Source organism: Molothrus aeneus, chromosome 4 (genome assembly GCF_037042795.1).
Source record: "Molothrus aeneus isolate 106 chromosome 4, BPBGC_Maene_1.0, whole genome shotgun sequence".
NCBI classification, from domain to species: domain Eukaryota; kingdom Metazoa; phylum Chordata; class Aves; order Passeriformes; family Icteridae; genus Molothrus; species Molothrus aeneus.
The window spans coordinates 40,020,347-40,041,802 of NC_089649.1; the positions used below are offsets into that span (position 1 = coordinate 40,020,347).

A 21,456-nucleotide genomic window follows, 5' to 3' on the forward strand; every position below is an offset into this window, starting at 1 on the left:
TCAGCCTAGCAGCAGTAATTTCACAAGGGTCTAATAATCATGTTGGCATTCGTACAACCTGACTGAAATCTGAGTGGTGTGCACAGTATTACAGAACTTGTCCAGTTTTTCCAGGCAGGCCTACAAAAACAAGAATATTTCTGCTTTCTGAAGGGCATGCAGCAGATTTATGCCCTTTGCATTGTTACTAACCAAGTCCCATAGCTGTTCATTTTTAACTAAAGAACTAATTTTATAAGTAGATGGCACACTGTCTTCTAGACTCTAATTAAAACTTATTTTTGGTCCTTAGGTGTAATGACTACTCTTCTGAGATGAGTTCTTAATTAATGCACAGAGATCCTGAAAGTCCCACCTCTCGACAGTCATGATTGACATTCAAGGATACAAAAATTGCACTAATTGAGCTTTCCATTTATACACTTTTCTGCAGCCAGCTCGTCAGAAAAGGTAGGAGAAGAGATGAACATAAGAACAGTTATTTTTTAGCCATCCATATTCTCCTGAGGGTGGGGAAATCTTGCAGAACTATGGAAAAATGTTAACTATCGGAGTCAACTCTTGAGATTTTAGATGTAAGATTTGTTTTACTATGAAAATTAGAGCATTTTTGTTAATATATATACAGTTGAATAATGGTAGACTACTCAATATTAAAAACCAAGGATACCTTATAACTCAGTGGGGAATGCTTTGCATCACAAATAGTGTTGCACAGCAATATATACTCTCTGAACAGAGGTTGTGTGGTATTAAACTAAGATATTTCAATGGGTGAGTAGCAGCTTATCTTGAAATGTTCTCTTAATTTTGACCCAGAGTTGGTATCAGAGATTTTATAATATTTCTAAAGCAATTATTTCTTTCTGGATTCAATTTAGTACTTCAATAATAAACTTCTCTTTGTGATTAATTTAACTGCATATTTTTCTGGAGTCAGTTAAGATGAATTAATTGAATAAAGTCCAGTATACTCATGTGAGCTGAAGCCCACAAAAAGGTACTGAGAAAAACATGTTAGATGAAAAGGAATAAAGAGTACTGGAAGGTATCAGAGGTACTTGGCAGAACAATTGCATTGTAAATAGTATATAGGAAGTACAAGAAGCAGCCAAGGGGGGAAAACTGGAAAGGAGGCCAAACATATGCCTACTTAAACATTTATCTATGTTTTTAAAAGTTATCTAGGGTACAATAAGAAGATATTCAGTCTCAAAAAACTTTTCTGGCAATGTTGGTTTTTTTTTGGACTGGATAACTTAGAACACTTTAGTTTATTTATTCCTTATTTACAGCTTTAATTTCTGGTGGCTTATAACAAATGTAAGTGAAATGAAGCTCATGAAATAGACATCAGATTTTCATGAAAGAAATCTGTTCCATTTCAATGTTTATATTTTCAATTTAGTTGGTATCTTTGCTTGTTTCTATATATGGGAAGCATTCAAGATGTGGGGAAAAAATAATTGGACATATTTCAGAATCTTTTAGGATTCTAAAAAGGAGCCAGCATTTAATCTGCTGGGTTAAGCTTGAGGGCTAGAGGAATTAGACTTTCTTGGGGAATGTCCATACTGAAGAAGATTAAAGTATAAATGCTTACTGACATATGCTTAAAACTGGAATTGAAACAGATTTAGCTGTTTGTATCTAGATTAAGGGATCCATGGGAAAAAAGGTAAACATGCATATTGTGGGTCCAGGCTCTCTTTAACTTTTGAGATGTTTTACCCCTCAGCTGCAGCATAAAGGCTTTAGAGAAAGGGATTGAAAAGAAAACTAAAGCAAGGATTACATAAGGAAGGTCCTGGAGAAAAAGCCATCCCATCAAAGCAGTACAATAATTTTGCAACATCCTCTTTGTGCCCAAAAAGGTTCTGAAAATGTGTATTTTCTGTGCAAGATTACAGAAGGAGGCAAACTGCGAGTATGGGTGCAGAATGACTTGAGAGATCAGGCTTTTTTATTTCTTCTAATAAAAAATATAAGGACAAAGAAAATTTTAAATTTAGAGTTAAAAATATATGGATGTAAAAGGAGGCTAGGGGAAAAAAGTAGGAATTAAAAAATAAATCATTAGAAAAGTGTCTATTTTATATGCTCTTCATATCTAGAATAACTTCATACTATTAGGATTAGTGCAAAACTATTACTAGATCTTCAATGAGAATGGACAGAGCTATTTCATAAAGATGAAATTAACCAAGTAACCCTTTGCAAATTTTTAAATGTACCCATAATTTATGATGTTACTGTGAATTTCCATATTGTATGCATGAGGAAAAATACCTAGGTTTTAAGTAAATTTTTCTTTTAATTGCTGGACATACAATTTAACTTCCTCAAATAGCCAAATTAAAGTGTGAATATCTTCTCTCTAATTTGGCTGCTTTGATAAAGATGAATTGTTTAAAAATTTTGGTAGAAACAAAAGATGTTTTAGCTTGTTAAGGAGAACAAAGATGCTTTTGTACAACATAATACAGCTACTAACATGTCAAGGTCTAACTTCATTATCACACCTTCAGAATTTGTGTATTTTTATAGTTAAGAAATGGTAAAAACTCACTGTAAGTTTCACTAGACTGTATCTATAGAAATAGATACAGTAGAAATAGCTATTAACAGGAAATGTATGCATACATTCAGAGTGCTGGCAGTGGTTTTAAACTGTAGTTAAAATGTATTTTGTGTTAATTCAAAATAATAGTTCTAGATATAACAGCAGCTTTAAAGATCATAGCAAATGTCAGATCAACTGAGGCCAATGTATGCCTCTTGCTTTTGGTAATCAATTAGACATTAATGATAGGTATTTCATTTTGAATAGCTGCAACAATAAATTATTCTCAGGGCAACATGGTGGGGACTAGTCTCCTTTGGCTTTTGGAACCAGTAAAATAACAGAACATCAGTCAAGTTAATAAAGTGTGGCCCTATTACACATTCTGCATCTGTACATAAACTGCCAGCATATGATCAAAGACTGCAGCTGTTTCAGTTATATCACAGTCACATCATAGACACTTTATAGTTATAGCAGAGAGCGTTCCAGGGACAACCCAGTCACCTTGAAGACCTGGAGAGTTCAGTGGAACCTCATTAAATTGCACCTTGATATTATATGAAACTGGTTGGACATCTATTAGGTATGGTATATATAATTGCCATGCTAAAATTGTTTTGTATGCATGTTTTATGCATTGCCTGTATGTCTTCTCAAAAAATCCAGGGTTTTGTTCACACAAATCTTCAGAGTTCCATGTTTACATATTTTAATTTTGACTTGTGGTTGCCAAAACCAAAGGATTATTCATAGCCAAATGGCTGTGTTGCATTGCACATGTGAAGGCATTAATAAAATATGAATTAGTAATTAAAATATTTTGAATGCCAGCTGGAATATTAAAGTGTGTTTTCACAGCTGTTGACACATTTTTCCATTTCATCTCATGGAACAGTGTTTTGCTTAAGTCAATGGGCTTTGTAATGGACTTTTTGCAAAAGAATTTCACCTAGTCAATTTTTAGTTATAATCAGATGTGTTTTAATAACAGCAGATTAGCTTTTCTATATTATACCAAGTTTCAGTCTGAGAAACATGAAGAGGGAGGGACCTTAGTAAGACAGTGATTCAAAGAGTTATTTCTGAAAAATATGTTTTACAATTACATAATGTTCCACAAAGAGTAGCTAACTGCTGTATTGCAACAAAATTAAACTGGCAACTTCCTTGTCTGGAATTTGAAAGACACCATAACATCAGCCACATTATTGCTTCAGTACCACATTAGAATTCACCAAAATAATATAACTTTATAATTTAGATAGCTAAGCTCAGCAATAAAATATAGGCAGCAACCTAATCTGAGAACTTGAATCTGAGTTTTACAAAGTGTTGCTGGATTTAATTCCCAAAGCAAAATGAAAAAAGATAAAGAGGTGCCCAAGTTTACTCAAGTAATGGTTCCAATAAAAAATACAACCTCGTTATTAGCTTTTCTTTCTAAACCTAGTCACACTTTACAGGTAAAGACACATCTATGTAATTGTTCTGATAATTATCAATGCATGTACAAAGGAAAAAAAAATGGTTTGTAAAACTAAGGTAAGTTATGTGGGATAATCTATTATGGTAACAGTCAAATTGCTTGTCATGTCATGAAGGGTTATGCTTTAATTAAGCAATAAGGCGTGACAGGGTGTGAATTACAATGTAATAATTCTTGTCTAGTGTATTGTTAGGCAAGGGGCCAAAGGCCTAGTGCCACTGAATGCTGTAGGAATGAATTATTATGCTGTAGTTTAAACAATTCAATCTCATATTCTAATAACTGTAAAATATGACATTCTAAATTTAAAAATGCATATTATGATTTTCTTATACCTAATTGCTCCTTGAGTAAACTACTTAGTTGCAAAGGCTATCATAGAAAAGAGGCATTTTCTATTTATTATATTATATTTAGATTTCTATTGCAAATCAACTTTGAACACAGTTCTTCCTGGGAGATTTGAAAGATGTCATTTTGATACTATTCTTTCCTAAAATAAACAGAAAACATACAGTTCTGAGGAAAAAATGCTTCCTAAATTCTTACTTTGAATAGTAGTCTAGTTCTGTCCAATGAAAAGAAAGGGCTTTGTGAAATTACCCTTAACTGGGAGACTTGCATTTAGTGTAGGCATTGTTATTTCCTTAACTTTTTGAAAACACATTTTTTTCTTCTTCCCATTCTTTCTTATTGACACCTTTTCAGAAGACACATCATTTATAGACCCTTCAAATTCATCTTTTGGACTAATGCTTTTTAAAAAGTTGTATTTTGTTTTATTTTTTCGTCCATTTTCAAAAGCAAAGTAAATAGGAAGAAAAAAATACAGGATTGTGAAAGATCTCCCATTATACTCCTCTGCTCCAAAGCACAAAGTCAAAGATACTGTAAATAGTTGGAAATGTTTAAAAAGTGATGAATATTGATACTTTTCTGCTTTTTCATCATTCATGTAATATAAGTAGAAAACCCCCATGTAGTTAAAATTTACAATGCATAATATTTCCCACCGAAATATTATGCTAAGAAATCATACCTGATGGGCCATGTTGTAAAGTTATTTCACAGTTTACATGCCTGACTGGAAAAAGTTCAGCGGGTTCTGTCACGTAACTGGGAGAAGTCAGAAGCCTCATCCATTGATACATTTATTTGTTTGTAGCTGAGTGACATCAGTCATGTTGGTGGTATCAAAAAAATCCCAAAACTATTTCTTCACACTTGTTAGATTCAATAGAACTGAACTAAAATACAGGGGCTTTTCTCATTCTTTTACATTGCTTTTGCAGCAGTAATGCAAATCAATACATCTTCCAGATGTCACAGGTCTGGTGTGCAGCATCACTCCAATCTAAATCTCTGTGTGTTCTTCTTTTCTTTTTTTTTTCAATTGCATTTTCCTGTTCAATCTCAGGCTGCCCGTTGCCTGATGCACTACTGAAAGCCAGATACAGGAGAAATTTGCAAATTGCAAGATTGACTCCTTAGCTGATTGAAGTTTGTTGTCCTAAAGTAAAACCAGAATTTGCCAGTTGACCTAGTCACATTACAGCTAATATACTTCCTTTCAGTGTTGGAATAGTTGCTATGATAATACTTGCAAACCATGTTTAATGCTCCTTTTTTTGTCATCACTTCTGTACTGTAGTGTAGATGTAGCAGTAATAATAAACTTCATGTAAGAAAAGGGTGGGTGTTTCTGTTAGTAACATGAACAAAGAGACAATTTTTTTCCATAACACTTGAATTACAAGCAAATTTGCCTTCAAAGGATTCTTTGTACACTGAGAAAATCTGTCACTATGACACAGTTCACAGGAGGAAACAATTGGTTTAATTTTCTCAACAGTGGAGTAGCTTCCTATTCTTCCTGAGAACAATTCATCAAAAAATAAAGTATGTTTCACTTCAGATATGCTTTACCCCAGACAGTCAAGGCATTTGCTTTTGTTTTCATAGTTATTAGGCCATTTCTACTTGTTAGCTTTCAGCAAACAGTTTGCTTTAATATTAGACTGCAGTCTAGATAAGGATTCACAGCAACTGTTCATCACTAAAATAATTTTAAAGCTTGTAAGTCCTATCAACTGATGTTTTGACTTAATTTCTTCAATTTTTAGTACACAAATCTGTATAAATACTGCATAATTTTAGAAGAAAAATCAAGCAGCAACAAAAATGTTCAGGGCAAAGAATAATCAACTACCACTTCAAGCTTCTATTTTTAAAATAGTAATGCTTCTGAGATGTGATTAGCAATGACATATTATATGACAAAAGAAGAAAAAGGATTTACAAATGGAAACTAAAAATAGTTGTGTAGAAATTTAATAACCTGGCAGATTTTATTCCATCTGTTAGGAAGAGTTTGAAAGCCATTTCCTGCTGCCATTCACTCTGCAGAGGCTTCAGAGTTCAGAGATGGAATCAAATACCTGATGTGAAAATCTGCTATTATGATTCATATCCAAAGATTCATATCAATATCTTTGCATAGAATTTTTTTGTTTATTTATAAAAAGAAAACTTGAATCTAAATGTTTAGGATTATTTTTTTTCTCATTGTCAATGCCACACCTTGAGGCAGAACAATTACCAAAAGCATTTATTCCTTTCAAATTATGAAAATTGTTGAAACTATTCTATGCGAGCGGACAATTCAATAAACCAGCTTTGTCAGATAGGTGGCCTAGGATTCAAATTTCATGAACTTGCTTTCAGGGTGAAAATACTGTACAGAAAGAAAGTACAGCGTGGTGTTGACTTGTCCTTTATTGTCATTCAGAACTGGTAAGCAAACTGGGGGAAGAGAACATCAGTCAAATTAGCAGACAGAAGGTATAAAGGAGAGCACGTGTAGTGTAAACCAGTAGCTGATTAACTGGCATTGCAACAAACCATAAAGAAGTATGGGCATGCTGGTTTAGCTGAACAACCTAGATCTATCTGTATGAAACAGGATAGATGCTATCATTGGTTATTTCTAGGTGCTACCTCACAGTTGTTTGACAGCTATAAGGAAACATAAATTGCTCTCTGTATTTAATAATAGAAAATCTGTAAGACACATGGCAGTATGAGTCTAATTGACATTATCCAACTAGAGGAGTGAGGACATGGGTTAGAAGTGTACCTGGGTGAGTGGCACAAGCTGCTGTCAGCACTATAAACTCATCTTACACAGAAAAGGGTTATTTGCATTTAGACATTCAGGAAAAGAATTGAAGGAATACTGAAACGTCATTGGCAGCTGGTTTTGGGGTTTTTTTCCCTAAGCTGGCCAGAAGAAACATAGATAAGTGTGTTTATATTTGAAAAAAACAATCCACCTTCCTGTTAGAAAGCATTTTCATGAAAAATTGAAACCCTTATGTAATGCACTTTCCACCCATTTACACATTCTCATGCTCTTTGCAAGTTTTAAAATGCTCTGGCCCAAGATTGTTTTATTTCACCTGAAATACTAGTTAGAAATGAAAATTCAGCTTTAATTTAAATAAAAAGGAGTACTGACAGCTCTACCTGACAGTGAGGGGTTGTTTTATGTTTGTCTTTTAGAAAATTTCATTCCTAATTTGTAGGTGCCTTTGCAGGTATATGATGAAAATAAAATGAATATTTATTCGGATTCTGCAGGATGTGCACTTGCTCATCTGTTTTCAGAACTGGGCTAAAGCAGGGATGTAAGGGTTATCCCTGTTCTATGTAAATCCTGGTGCTAATTATTGACCCACCGAGTTATCTGCTCTGTCAAATAATTCATTTCCTGCCCAGTCTCTGCAAAACAAATGTGATCATTACAAATACATGTTCATTGAAATAACACCTATGTTAATGGTGATCTCAAGCATAAGAATCTCCCATTGTAAAGACTCCACTAGCATAATTTATCAGGCCTAAGATTAACCTGATGGAGTAATTAGAAGCTCATAATATTAATTACCTCACTAAAGCCATACTTACAATGGGCAAGGTTTGTTTTTTTTTTACAATGGGTAATACGTTTTCTTATTGCAATAATTTTCTTTTGTCCCAGTAAATAGACTTTAGATATAATAAGACCAGCTCAAGCAAACAGATTTGTTGTCGTGCAAAGATGTGCTTGGTGTATGTTACCTGGGCTTCTGGATAACCAGCTGTAAGCAAAAGGACCCCAAGAGTTATTAGCACCATGCTCTAACCAGCTGAGCTAGTCTCAGTTGCTGATCCATGTGTCCTTCAGGCTTTAAGTATAAATAGTGTGGACTGCAGTCTTATAAAGGAAATTCTTAAAAATAGCTCGAAGATACAGTTTTCCATGTAAAACTGCAACAAAGTTGCTTCCTTAGATAGATCAGGCATATATGAAGTTTTAATTAATTAATGCTAATTTGTATGAGGAAATTTAAGTTCAACTTTTCCTTTGTACAAAGCTTATTCTAAGTGTTCCTCTTCTTGCCCTTTGACTCAGCATTAACATTTGGACAGGTATGCCTTGTGATACAATCTTTACTTTTGTCACTTAATTTTTGCATAAAAAAATCAATCCCCAATGTGACACTCTTGCGTATATGTCCACATTCTAGCAATGATTCCTAGAAAGATAACATTCCTAGATAAATAACATTCAGAATTTGAATACCTGGAGTCCATTAAAAAATAATAAAGTAAAAAAAATAATTATTATTCCTAATGATGTGAAAATCAAAAAAAAAATTATCTTGGGCACTAATTGCATTAATATTATTTATCTAATCCTTCTACTTCCCTTCAATGGTGTGGTAGAAGATTGATGGACTCAGACCAGATTTTAGCCTTTCCATTTATAAAGCAAGGATTTTTGAGATCTATAACTGTGTGCTGCACACCCCAAGGTGGCTTGAACAGCCAATAGGAGTAATAGGGGTGATTAAACCTTGTCACAGGGGGTTAGATGCGGTGCTTTCTTCCTACATGACAGGCTGTGACAGTCAAACAGCACTGAAGCAGAACAAACGACAGTGGCAGTTTGCTGCGAGCAGTGCTACTGTCACAACTCCCACTAGAAAGCTAAGAGCTAGGTATTCAGCTCAGGGAAGTTTCAAATAGCCCATGCAAATTCTGGTTTCAAAAATTTCCCTGCAAATGAGTAGTGACATGCATTAACTGCAGAGTGATTGTGTTATTGCGTGAGTGATTGTCCACTGTCGGACGCTGCCCATAATCATCGTTTATGAGTGACACCGCTGATCCATTTACATCTGTGCTTAGCTGTTCCTGTTATGGGAAATCTCCCTTCATTTGAGAGAGCTGCTGTGCTAATGCAATTAGAATGAAGGTTATCATCACTCTTTAATGATTGCACGTGTTTGTCACTCTGAGTAACTGTGTACAGGAAACAACAAACACTGTGCACCTGACTGAGCCCAGGATAAAATTATATGTTCAGATATAAAAGCTTTCATTCCTGACTAAAAGGGCCTGACTTAAAGACAACTACAGAAGAATAACTTTGAATTTTTAATATTCCTTATATGGCAAAAGTTAACCAAGAAAATGCACTCCAAAGTTCAGTCTTTTCAAGCGTAGCATTGCAGGCTTTTGTAACAAAACAGGAGAGGGAAATTTTGCAAGAGAACTAAATATCTTAGTAGCTGCATAAGAGAGAGGAATACTATGAGTATTTTGTTTCTTGTTTTAAGCTGAATTAAGATTGTATTCCAAGCCCAGAAGAGTAGTACTGTATGTATTTAATTATCTAAAGCAGGGTAGAAAGAGGTTGGGAAAGTTCAAGAGAACCTCTGCAAAATCCTTAGCAAGATAATATAGGTAAGAATATTTTCATTATTTCAAGATACATGTTTTCTGCATCTAGAAATGTCATGCTTAGATTTCTAACTGCTCTCACAAAAAATAAGTAATTTTGAACAAATTCTGGTTTAAAATCTCCAAGGTAATGGTTTGTTGCTTTTAGCAATAAGATTACATGAAATTGTCTCACTTTAATTGAAGGGTGAAGCGGTGTAGTTGATGTTGGACTGAAAATGTCCCTTCTAAAAGGACTAAACCCCTCCTTTTGTATTTATTTATTTAAAATTAATCCCAAAATTTGCCATTTCTTTTTAGAACATGTTTTTGTCTATAAATATTTTTTAATTTTTACTAATCTTTTCTAAAAGTTGGTTATCAATTAGTTTTTCAACATTTATTTTTCTGCATACTATTTCTTTTATTTCACGTAGCTGTAGGTATTAAACAAGTAAAGCTTTTCATGTGTTTTCTCACATTCTCATAAATTCATGTCCTGACTGCCAAACCCAGCATTTTTTTCAATTCTAAAATCAGTTAAGGAAAATCCTATCTTATTAAGGCAAGAATGCCAAAGCTTATCTTTGATCTGGTCATGTGCACCCATCTTCAGTGAGCCACCCTTGCAACTCCTGAGCTCTGCTTCTCTGCTATACCCAAAGTAGTAACAGCTGAGATAACATTTCCTGGTTGAGATACTGAGATGGTGCTGCACTCCTTCATTCCAGACAATTTCTTTCATTCTGTTCTTTCTTTGGAAAAGTATATAGGAGTTTTCACGGAAGAGATCCATTCTGAAACACAAGTTCAGTTCCTTCTGTCAGCATACCTGTCCTCTCCTTAGCCCTTTTATGCCCTTGTCCCTGATAGGATTTGAGACGTGCTGGGAGGGAAGGATTTGTAGGCAAAAATGCCTGAAAAACTATATAGGGAGCATTGTTTCCATCTGGTGAACATTGTGTGGTTCGCCAGAGAAAAACTCATACCCATCTGTCTTTTCTGGGTATGTAAGAAGAGATTGCTCTCTAATAAATATTATCAGTGTTGTGGACAGCAGCAGGAGTGGTTATGAGATGAAGCAGGACTTTGACCGTGCAGTAGTAAATAAGTAGTTTCCTTTTGGAGCACCTTTTCAGCTGCTGGTATCTTTTTTTCTCACTTCTCTTCCCAGATTTTTTGCAGATCCTCAGAGGGTTGGCAGGGGGGGTGTCATAATCCAGTTAAAATGTGTCGCTGAGCTAGGACTTCAGCCTTGTAAATCAGGACAGGAACTTACAAGAGAGAAGGATGATAATGGCTGCCTGAAAATCTGCACTTAAAAAAAAAAAATTATTGCCAACCTCAACAGCATTAATTTGTTTGCTTTATAATTTCAGCCCATGAAATTATTAACAAAAATTTATTATTAGGATTTGAGAGTCATCCTGAAAAAACAGACATAAACATTCAGTTAAGAAGCCTTGTTTATTCAAATACCAATCCAGAGTATTTTCATAGAGAAGTGTAATTTCTTTAAAATTATGCAATTTTTAAGCAAAAAAAGCTAGAGGAAGTGATGCCAATATCAATATGTAATGGTTTTTAATTGGTGAAATTACATTAATAAAAATGACAGCAGCTCAGAGTAATCATTTTCAGAAAGCTACTCAGCGGTTTGTTAAAAATAAGTCGTTAAAGTCATGATTTAGGTGTTCTGTCTTGCTTACCCACCACATAAGCAGTTAATACAAAACATTCCATTTTACTGTTATGAAAGAAAAAATGTGGTTTTTTTTAAAGGAGCTGTAAATTAGGTTGTGCTGGAAGCATCCATTTTCATGCCTCCATCACTGCCAACTCCCACTGTTTTCTTTGATAAATGATTTGCAGACTACTATTATTATTTATGTGTTTTACAATTACTACGAATGACACCTCCCCTTCCTCAGCCCTAAGCCACAAATCTGAAATGAATAAATGCTGTTTATTGTGACAGTCTGCCTTTTGTCTGTGGAACAATGACAAACTACACCACTGACAGCCAGTTGCCGTTTTTAACTACTGCTCTCGAGCTCAGTCTTTGAGTGTTCTTCAGAACATGACAACAGTCAGTGTGGAATAAAATGAGTGAGATTGCATTGTGTTTGTTTAGCATGCCGTGACACCATTGTCCAATACATTGAGTAAACAGGAAGAATAAATTGCATAACCACAATAGCTTTTAGTTCTCTGTATTTCATTGAGATTTATACAACTGTGGTCATATAAAAATTAATATATTATTGCTTTTTAGCATCAATCATTTTGATATTCGTATAGAGAATTGCCTTTTCACTGGAATTAAGTGAAGGAGGAGAAATAAAGGGAGTGCTTTTAATTATTTGTGAAATCTAAGAACATTTCTACTTTGTCTAAGCTCTTCAACAGATCTAAAGGCAGCATGAAACGACTTTATCTGTATGAATTTTATAAATGTCTTCTGACCTGCAGCTAGTCAGTATTTAAGTGTTAGAATGACCTGTTTAATATCTAATTCTGCCTGGCACAGCAGAGTTAGTAGGTAAATCAGTTCTTATATTTTGACTAGAACTTGGCTTTCATCTAAAGGCAAACTTGCAAATATGTCAGAGTATTTATTTAATGTAATTTTCTCTCAGAGTTTGAACATTAATCTAGCATTTCTTCTTGAAACCAGATGTTATCCTTCTGTTAATGCTCCTTTCCCTTTACACACACCTGGTGCACTTGTGTGCATGTGTATGCACACGCAAGTATACACCAATACTAGTTTATAATGATTTTTCTCTGTGTGCATAGATGAGTACTGCATTGATGTTTTACTGACCTTTCTAAACACCACAACATCACAAAGGATCTTCTGGCATTTGTATTACTTTATTAGAATCTTGTGCTATTAGTAGTGGAAAGAGATGTCTAGTGATTAACTTAAATTTTTGTTAAGTGTAAAATGCTGTGTCCAGTATCTGAACAAGAAGGACTCTTTTCCTGAATTGCATACAGTATTCTGACCAATATAGGTTTTTTTAAAAATTCCTCAGTTTACATGTGATGTTCAATCATTTAATTTTTTTTTCTCCAAACCTAGATAATGGAGAGAATGTGAGCAAATTCCAAGCCTGCATTGGTGCTGCCAGTTTGTAGAAAATATATTTCTAATTGAAAAGACATAATCTGCAGTCTTGCTTAGAATTTACCATCATTTCATCCATTAAAAACTGCAGTTAATTTCTTATTGCATTTCTGAGAAAAAAATTTGCCTTCTTCTCTTCAACTATCTGTACTCCTTTCTTATTGTCTTTTTTAAATTCTTTGATTTCCCTTTGATGTCTCCTTTTATTTTTTAGACTTCCTATCTCCCTCCTTGCAGAAGCTCCTAGATTTAGTCTCACTGTAGTTTTCTGCCTGCTATATAGTGGGATGTATTATTTTCATTTTTAAATACAATTAGAAGTCATTAAGTAGGGAGCAGGGTAGCTTCAGAGTGCACAGGTTCTTGTCCTTGCAACAGTCATTCCTCCAGGACTGCAATTGCTGTACTTAGACCCAGGAAAACCCTTCAATAAAATCTATGAAGTAACGTAGGGTATTGTATGTCTTTGTATGCTGCCTAATAGATAACATAAATTCAAACTCTGTTCATCTATAAGACCAGTAAAGACAAATAATATTCTTGGCTATTTGAAAGAACTATTTTTTTACAAAGCTTTTTGAGGGTTAAATATGATAAAGTACATTAAAAATAGCATGGCAATATAAGCATCAAAATGCTCATCTAACTAGGTAGGAAGAGAGCATGTGTTTTCTGTGGGCAGGAAGTCAGAGCTGCAATTAGTTTCTCTTACCAAAGCTTTAATCCACAATGAACCCAAAAGAAAAATTTTTCTAATTGCAGCCTTTTTAGCTTAGCAGTTTTTTATGGTATTAGATACCAGGAAATTAATGAGTGAATCACAGCATAGCAATATATAAAATCAAGAACAGACATATATATTGAGGAAAGAAAGCAATTTGGACATTCTCATCTAGGTATTCCAATCCAATAGAGAACACTTCATCCTCTTGCATTGCTTCCTGACTGCTGAACATATTCCCATTTGAATAAACAATGTTGGCTCATTCATGGAGCTGAAGTATCCTTCCTAAAGACATAAAGTGTGGTTTAACTATTTCAGATAATATCTAGGTTACAGCCATTATCTAGCTATAATAAGCTACTTGCCATCCATCAGTAGAGCTATACAAACATTAATGAGTTCCTTTTGAATCTGGAGAGTACTTAAGCTTTCATGATAGTTATTCACAGCTGTATATTGATTTGAGTTTTTTCACTTTCACTATGTATTTTACTGAGATGATTTAAGAAAGTCACCTTATTAGTAATTTCCTGTTTATTATAAGTTATTGATAGTTTAAAATAACATTTTTACATAAGGACAATGGATTATCTCTCATAACCTTAATACAAAGCATGTAGAACTGCTTCTGATATTTAAGATGAAAATCTAACAAACACATGTTCAAATTAAATTGGTGCTTATTGTCATTTGAATGTATGCACTTAGGGAGATAGGGGATAAGTACTAATAAAATGTCGCTGAAATATATGAAAAAGGTGCCTTACTAGTTTAACATAGAGAGGAGGCTTCATAATTCCTGGAAACTTCTGTTATCAATTACAAAAACTCCAGAACAGAAATCATTTGACATGCACTATGAAGTGCCCAAAGTTAAACTTGCAACAGGAGTGTAACAGTGAATTTTAATTTTCCTGGTTTAGTTTCCTAATGTGATTTTAAATGTTATAATCTATGTATATATGAAGACTTACATAAACATAAAAATTTACTTGTGTTATAGTGATCTGATTTACTTTGCTATTTTTCAAACCTGTAGAGAAATTTCCTTTTTACCTAAATGGAACAGCTTTAAAGGAGCTTGAAACAAGCTGCAATAGTGATGCTACTATTGAACAGAAATTTTTCTCATAATTGTGAAACTTTATTCAGGGTTGATGTAGTCACTAGCAGCATAACAATCAATGGGATCTTTCTTCAAAAGCAGAAAAGTCAAGGTCCCTTCATTTAGAGTGCTCTGTCTCTTCACCGCTACTCTTGCCCAATCATTGTAGCTGCAAAAGCCAGAGCTGTATGTATTCAGCTTCTCTTTTCCCCTCTCTGGTTTCATTCATTGCAGACCTGGACACCATGGGATCAGTAAATGGCTTCTATTTCAAGTGACAATAAATAAATTTAAAAATAGGAATATACAGCCATTTTGACAATCTAGATTTGGTATTCTAATCTAATAGAAAAGCTTTCATGCACTAACATTGCCTCTTGGCAGCCTCAACAAATCTTCATCTGTGAGAACAGTGCCATGCCAATCATATGACTGTGCTATTCACACTCCAATTTGGATATACTAAACAGGTTTTCAGTTATAAAGGTATTTCTCTTCCTTGGGCCATGTGGCCACTAGCGATATAAACCAGGAGCAGTAACAAGGAAACAGTAAAATGACCAAAAAAGGGGCCGTTAATTCAGACCCATGGTGGTAATGGATCAGTAACCATAAGATCCTTTTCCTAAACTGCTCCTTTGAAGCACCCAGAGAGGTAGCCTATATATATATACATATATTTTTTCTACTACCATGAGCATTCTCTGAGTGCTGCTCTATGTCTCACATTCATAGATTTTACTGGAACTTCAGTATGCAGATCAACAAAGAACATAGCAGAAAAATGCAGACATAGAATTTGACTTATGACTACCAGACAGTCTAATTTTCTTGCAAAGTTGCCTTAGTTGTAACTTAATGAACTTCCAAAAAATATGGAAACACTTTCAGAACTGAATGGGACTTTAATTAATACAGTCACCAAAGTTACATAAATAGAACGATCTCTGAGACTGTTGCCAGTGTCAGTTTAATTCTTGATCTTAATCTCTAAAAAAGTTACTGAATCAAGTATGAGCTAACAGAGCAAAGCAAACCTCAGACAAGCAGCTGTGTGACTGAAAAAAAGAAGAAACAAAAATCTTGGATTTTTAAAAAAATATATAAAGCTTTATAAAGTTTGCCAGAGATTTCTTTTTACCAGTTAATTTTCTATAGGGAACATCAGAACACATTGTGAAAAGTATCCATAGTTCTGATTAAATTGTTGTCTGTATTGATAACATATTGAGCATAAGCAATTTGCATTTACTTCAACAGTAATAGGGTGCTAAAGTCAGTTGGTTTTCAAAAGGATATCTTACAGCTAAATACCTGCATTCTACTGATGTCAGCAGAAATTGCTCAATATTCAAATACTTGCAAATTATTCTTCTGTTGTCAAGTCAATGTTTCCTTCACTACTAAGGAAAATTGCAAAACCTATATCCATATGTGGTTATTAGAAGACCAGAAAATTCAATTTAAAGAAATGTAATAAAAATTTGAAGAGTTTTAATAAAAATGCTCTTTCTTTGATTAGTTTTCCATCAGCATGAGAGTTGACAAAATTTTTAAAACTTGTTTTTAAATTCCAGTATGGTCTTCAGAACACTAGGGTGTTCCCCAAGCACCAGAGCAGTGTAGAATTCCCAATGCAAAGAGATTTACTGATAAAAAATAAGGGATAACAAGATTAGAACTAAAATAGATGCCATTTTTTTGTAGCCTGTATAATGAAATTCCTATTAACATGTAGTCGACTATGAAGTTTCAGCATGGATCCCTCAGACTTTGCAAAGGATTTTAAAAATCTTTTTGGAGTAATTACATAAATACACAAAGGAAATCTCTTTGTTTTCTCATGTTATCTGGCAGAAGCTCACTGCAAATAACAAAAGAAAGGAATGTCTGGAAGGATGCTAACAATTGTTTTTCTCCAGAATATGCACTGCACCTGGTGCTGCTAAAAACCTAGAAGTGGGGAGCAGTTTACCAAGGAGGTGAAAGTGTTACCACTGATTAGTCAGTGGTGAAAGTGTTTATGGATTATTGAAGACTAAGGAGAATTATGAAGAGCACCATAACAACCTGACACATCAAATGAAAATAAATTCAACAGTGACTGATGAAATTCATCCTCCCTAAGAGGGAAACAGCCCACAGTGCAGTGAGTGAATTACACTATCTTTTATGTACTGAGGGACTCTGAATTAGACATAGCCTCTCAGGACAAAGATCTAGACATCACTGTGGACAGCTCAGTGAAGAAATCTGCTTAAAATGTATCAGAGGTCAAAAAACTGAATAATATTTGGGCTGTGTAGGGAATATTATGAAAAATATTACAATGTTACATAAATTGATGTACATCCTTACCTTGACTGTTAAAGTCCATTTTGGTCAACTCTTCTGTGAAAAATGTATGAAGAGGAAAAAGGAAGGTTACTCAAGGGCACCTGGAGTTTCCTTCTGCTTAGACGGAAGAAAAGTAAAAAGAAATATGAAATTCTGAGTAGTAGTCAAGTCTGAACTAGATGTTTCCCTTTTTCAGTCTTAATAAAGAGATTAGCTAGAGGCATGTTCTTGTATGAAATGTACGATTGTCTTTAGCACTTAGCACCATGTATTCCTTTCAATTTGCAGTTTGTGGAAGTATTTATTTAAATGCTATGAATAGGTTTTTTCTATTTGTGACAAATGGTTTTTTAAGAACAGGAAAGTAGAGGACATAACTGTTGAGGCTACTTCCCTGGACTTGTATCTGTATGTTTTGCAGGAATACTTTTCAGATTGTGATGGCAGAGTGGCAATTCAGAATGCACTAAGAACAACCCAGTAGCCAAATGCTCCTGTAGAGCACTTGTATAAATATATTTTCAAATATATTTAAATACCCTTAGCTGACTACAGTGATCAGACTGGTTTTAGACAGTGTGCACACTTCTCACTTGTATTTGTTGCAGACTTTAAATGGCTAGAAATATAGGTCAGTTATGGTAATGGCTGTTGGAAAAGAGTAAAATTATCAAATGGTTTATTATTATTTGATAGAAGGACATTATAGTGGAAGATCCTGTCGCAATTTTCTGCTCAATTAAACATCAGAACAAAAAGAAGTAAAATGAGGAAAAGGCTCAGGGGCCTTCTTTCTACCTTCCTTGCTTTCCTTTATTTTCCTATTTTTCCTGGTTTTCCCCCTTAGTGTTTCTCTTACCTATTTTCTTGAGTGAGAAATGTTATTTTACAAAGGTGAGGACTTCTTAATACATTCTGATTTTTTACACTGTCAATTTATTACTTCTACAATATGTAGAATAATATGTTCTCAATTTTCCTTGTCCTTTGTTCCTGGAAAAATTAATAGAGCTCCTTCTAGTCGTCATCTTCATCCTGGGAAAAATACTACAACCCAACAATACAGCAATGTTTAAAAAGAATAAAATCTAAGTAAAACATGCCTTATGTTTCCATTTAAAATTTCTAACAAGCATACTCTTTAATCACATGCAAATGCAAATAGGAAGGATCATCAAGGGTGGATAGACTTGAGGTCTATCTTTAAATTATAAAATGAAAACATTTGTCCAACCTACTTCCTTCTAAAAATCATCATGAGCTGAGTTAGCTAAATTTTGCTGAACTTCAAAAAAGTGTTGAAGGGGAAGAAATGAGGTGCATGCAGAAATCTAGGTAGAAAACAGTCATAGGTTTCTGGGCATAAGAAGTATGAGAAAAATGTTGAACTGAAGTTTGCTTTCAGTTGCCTGGCAAGATTTCGTCTGATATATAATGAATTAAGTTGGTGTCATGGATTGATCATTAGACAGTTTTTTATTGCTATACTTGCAGTGGTTCTTAAATATCACGAAGTACAAGTAGTACAACAAATCCATTGAGAGCCAAAGACTAAATAATTGCAATCTCATTTCTGATGTCTTTTATGGCAATTGTATAAAAATTGGTCGAGAAATATTAGATTAGTTACATAACTGATGTTTGAATTCATCTCTTTTTCCATTGTATATTGCCACAAAGTAATAAATTAAGAGGGAAAGTAAAAATTTAGACACTATCTGCATGATAATGACTCCCTTTTTTCTCATTCTAAAATATATTATTTAGCCAATGCTTTCTCTATTAATTATGTGTAAAAGTGGTAGAAGAAGTCCTTTATCAAGTCATATATATCACTGAAGTCAAAATGTCCTATGTCCACAGTAAAATTCTTATCAATCAAATATGTAAATATATGAAAAATTTATAGTTTTCTTTTGATGAAACCTATTCTTTAAAAACCCATCTTGACTAACATCAGCTGCATTATATATCTTCTTTTCTTTTATAATACCTTTAAATCTTCAGTGTGTTGCCTGGCATTTTTGATAGGCCACTGGTCCATACTTACAAGGACTTCCCAACAGATTATTTCACAGATATGTTGCTGCTTTGACTGTGCACTCTTAAAATTTCAGCCCAATTAATGCCCACAAATACTGGGAAAAAAATTTTCTAACTCATCAGTTAATTCTTTCAAAACTCTTCTTCCTTATCTGACATTCTGATTTTAAAATTATACGTTTAAGAATGGTGCTAAACATTATTTCTAGTTACTGTCAACAAGTAACTAGAAATAACTGATTTCATTGCCACAATCATGTATAGACAAGAAGCTTTCTGCCTAAGTCCAGAATGAAACTATTTTTTGATAACTCTGAGAGTTTTATTTGTGCTGGCCATAGTATTTTCCTTTGTACATATTCCTCTTAACATTTTTTGTATTACATGTTTCTTCTAATTGTCAGTTTTTCCTAATTATCATGGACAGTTTCAGTTTCATTTCAACTGCCTAACATGTTGTACTTGTGACTGGGTTTGATTTCATTAGTGTTTCTTAAGTGTTTATTCTTAGGGAACCATGATATATATATATTTCTCTTTCAGACTTCACATTTAGTACCTGAAAACTAAATCATTTACCAATCTTTAGTCATGCGGTGTGTGCTTTATGATTTTTATGGCATGGTGAATGATCATCAACCTACCTATGCGATCATTTTTTGAAGACTAATTTATATTTAGAGCTTTTATTGTTTTAGAAAGAATTTCAAAGTTCAGGCGAGCAGAGAAATATCTTCAAAGTAATAAGATTTTTCTCAAAGGAGTAGAGTAGACTTTAATGAAGATCAAAAAAATTCAAATCTATTAAAAGTGACTCTATGTGTTAGAAATCTACTACAGAATTACATGAAAGTGGTAGGAGCAACTTCTGAAACATGTAAGATAACGCTGAAAAATAAGCTGAACCTCAAGCTGCCATTTATTTTCCAGCTCAGTGATGTCACTGTGGCTGTCACAAGCTGTGTTGCCTTGCACATGGGGCTGGAAGCCTCATACAGTAAATCCTTGTTCTCCCTTTGATTCCTCTGTGCCTTATCAGAAGAGAAATGCACACATACAACTATGCATAATACAAGGCAGTATTATTTAACAGAGTGCTCCTGTGACCTATGCAGACCACTCATTTCTTGTTAATATGGCAACAGCAGAAAGTCTCCAGAGGTTTGTCCAGCCTTATAATGAGAGCCCTGTGTTATGTGCAGTTCTGTAGACTCAGAGTGGCCATGGATTCATCCCCTGCTGTGAAATTTGGCTGCTGCCTGAGGCCCTGTGGAAATCATGTTTCTTGCTATGCTCAACCACGTGCAAGCCTCCCTGCTGAGAAAAGCAAGGAAATTTGCTGAACTGAGTTCATCTATTTCTCTCCCTCACCATCTGAGACAGAGAGACAAGGATCTGCATGGCAATATTTCCATCCTGTTTTTTATTTCTAAGAGGGAAGTAGATGGTCACCAACACATTCCTTAGGATGTGTTGACTGTTGAAGTCATTAAGGGACTTGATTTTTGGAGGTCAGTCAGACAGACTAGGCAGATGGAGCAGAAAATCTCAGCAACTATCACCAAAAAAAGACAATGGAAGAAGCCTTGAATATTCCTTTCTCCTCAAGAAGTTCCAAGAACATGGTGTAGGAGAAAAATGAAAGGTGCAATTTGAATCATCCCTGCTTTTGTTGCAAGTGCCAAATCAATGAAATAGTAAGACTCACATGTCTGTTTTTATAGTTTATGTATCTAACCTCATGTAGTTAATGTCTACCCCCTCATTTTTCTTCTGCGAGATGAGTTCCAAGGGCCAGTAAAATGTAAGGGACCAAATGCTGAAGAAAACTCTGTCAAACTAGGTATTTAAAAACAAAATATTACAGACAAAAAATATGTACAGAAAAGGGTATTTTATATGCTACGGTGCTGAAGTGTTTAGAAAACAACAAATCAGAAAACTTAGTATATTCTCCCCAGAATGTACAAGGATTTGATCTCAAATAGAAGGTATGTTTAGTATTTGTTGGGAGCAGTCTGAAGAGCTGTAAACCTGGAATGAAAGAAATAGGATGTTAGATGAGTATAAATGGAAACTACCTTTGAGAATGCAACTGATGTGGTGGGGGGGAGTAAAGAAAATTTTTATTTGCTTTGTGTTCTTCTTTTTCGGTCTAATGATTCCTATTAAAAACCTGCAAAGAGCTTGTCTGGCATAAATAGCAAGTGTATTGAAGTTAATAGAGCTGTCATAGTATATAATGACTTCAACTGGTCAAAGGAGAGATACAATGTTGCTGATAATGCTATTAGCA

The 21,456-nt window shown here is 34.3% G+C and overlaps 1 protein-coding gene across 1 annotated transcript in view; it reads left to right on the forward strand.

Moving 5' to 3' along the window:
- The window catches only part of TENM3 (teneurin transmembrane protein 3), a 1,295,372-nt gene that overhangs the window by 698,590 nt on the left and 575,326 nt on the right, over positions 1–21,456 (forward strand). The window contains exon 7 of the mRNA XM_066548306.1: positions 293–450. The gene's annotated coding sequence lies outside the window, so the exon portion shown is untranslated. The remainder of the gene's footprint in view (positions 1–292; positions 451–21,456) is intronic.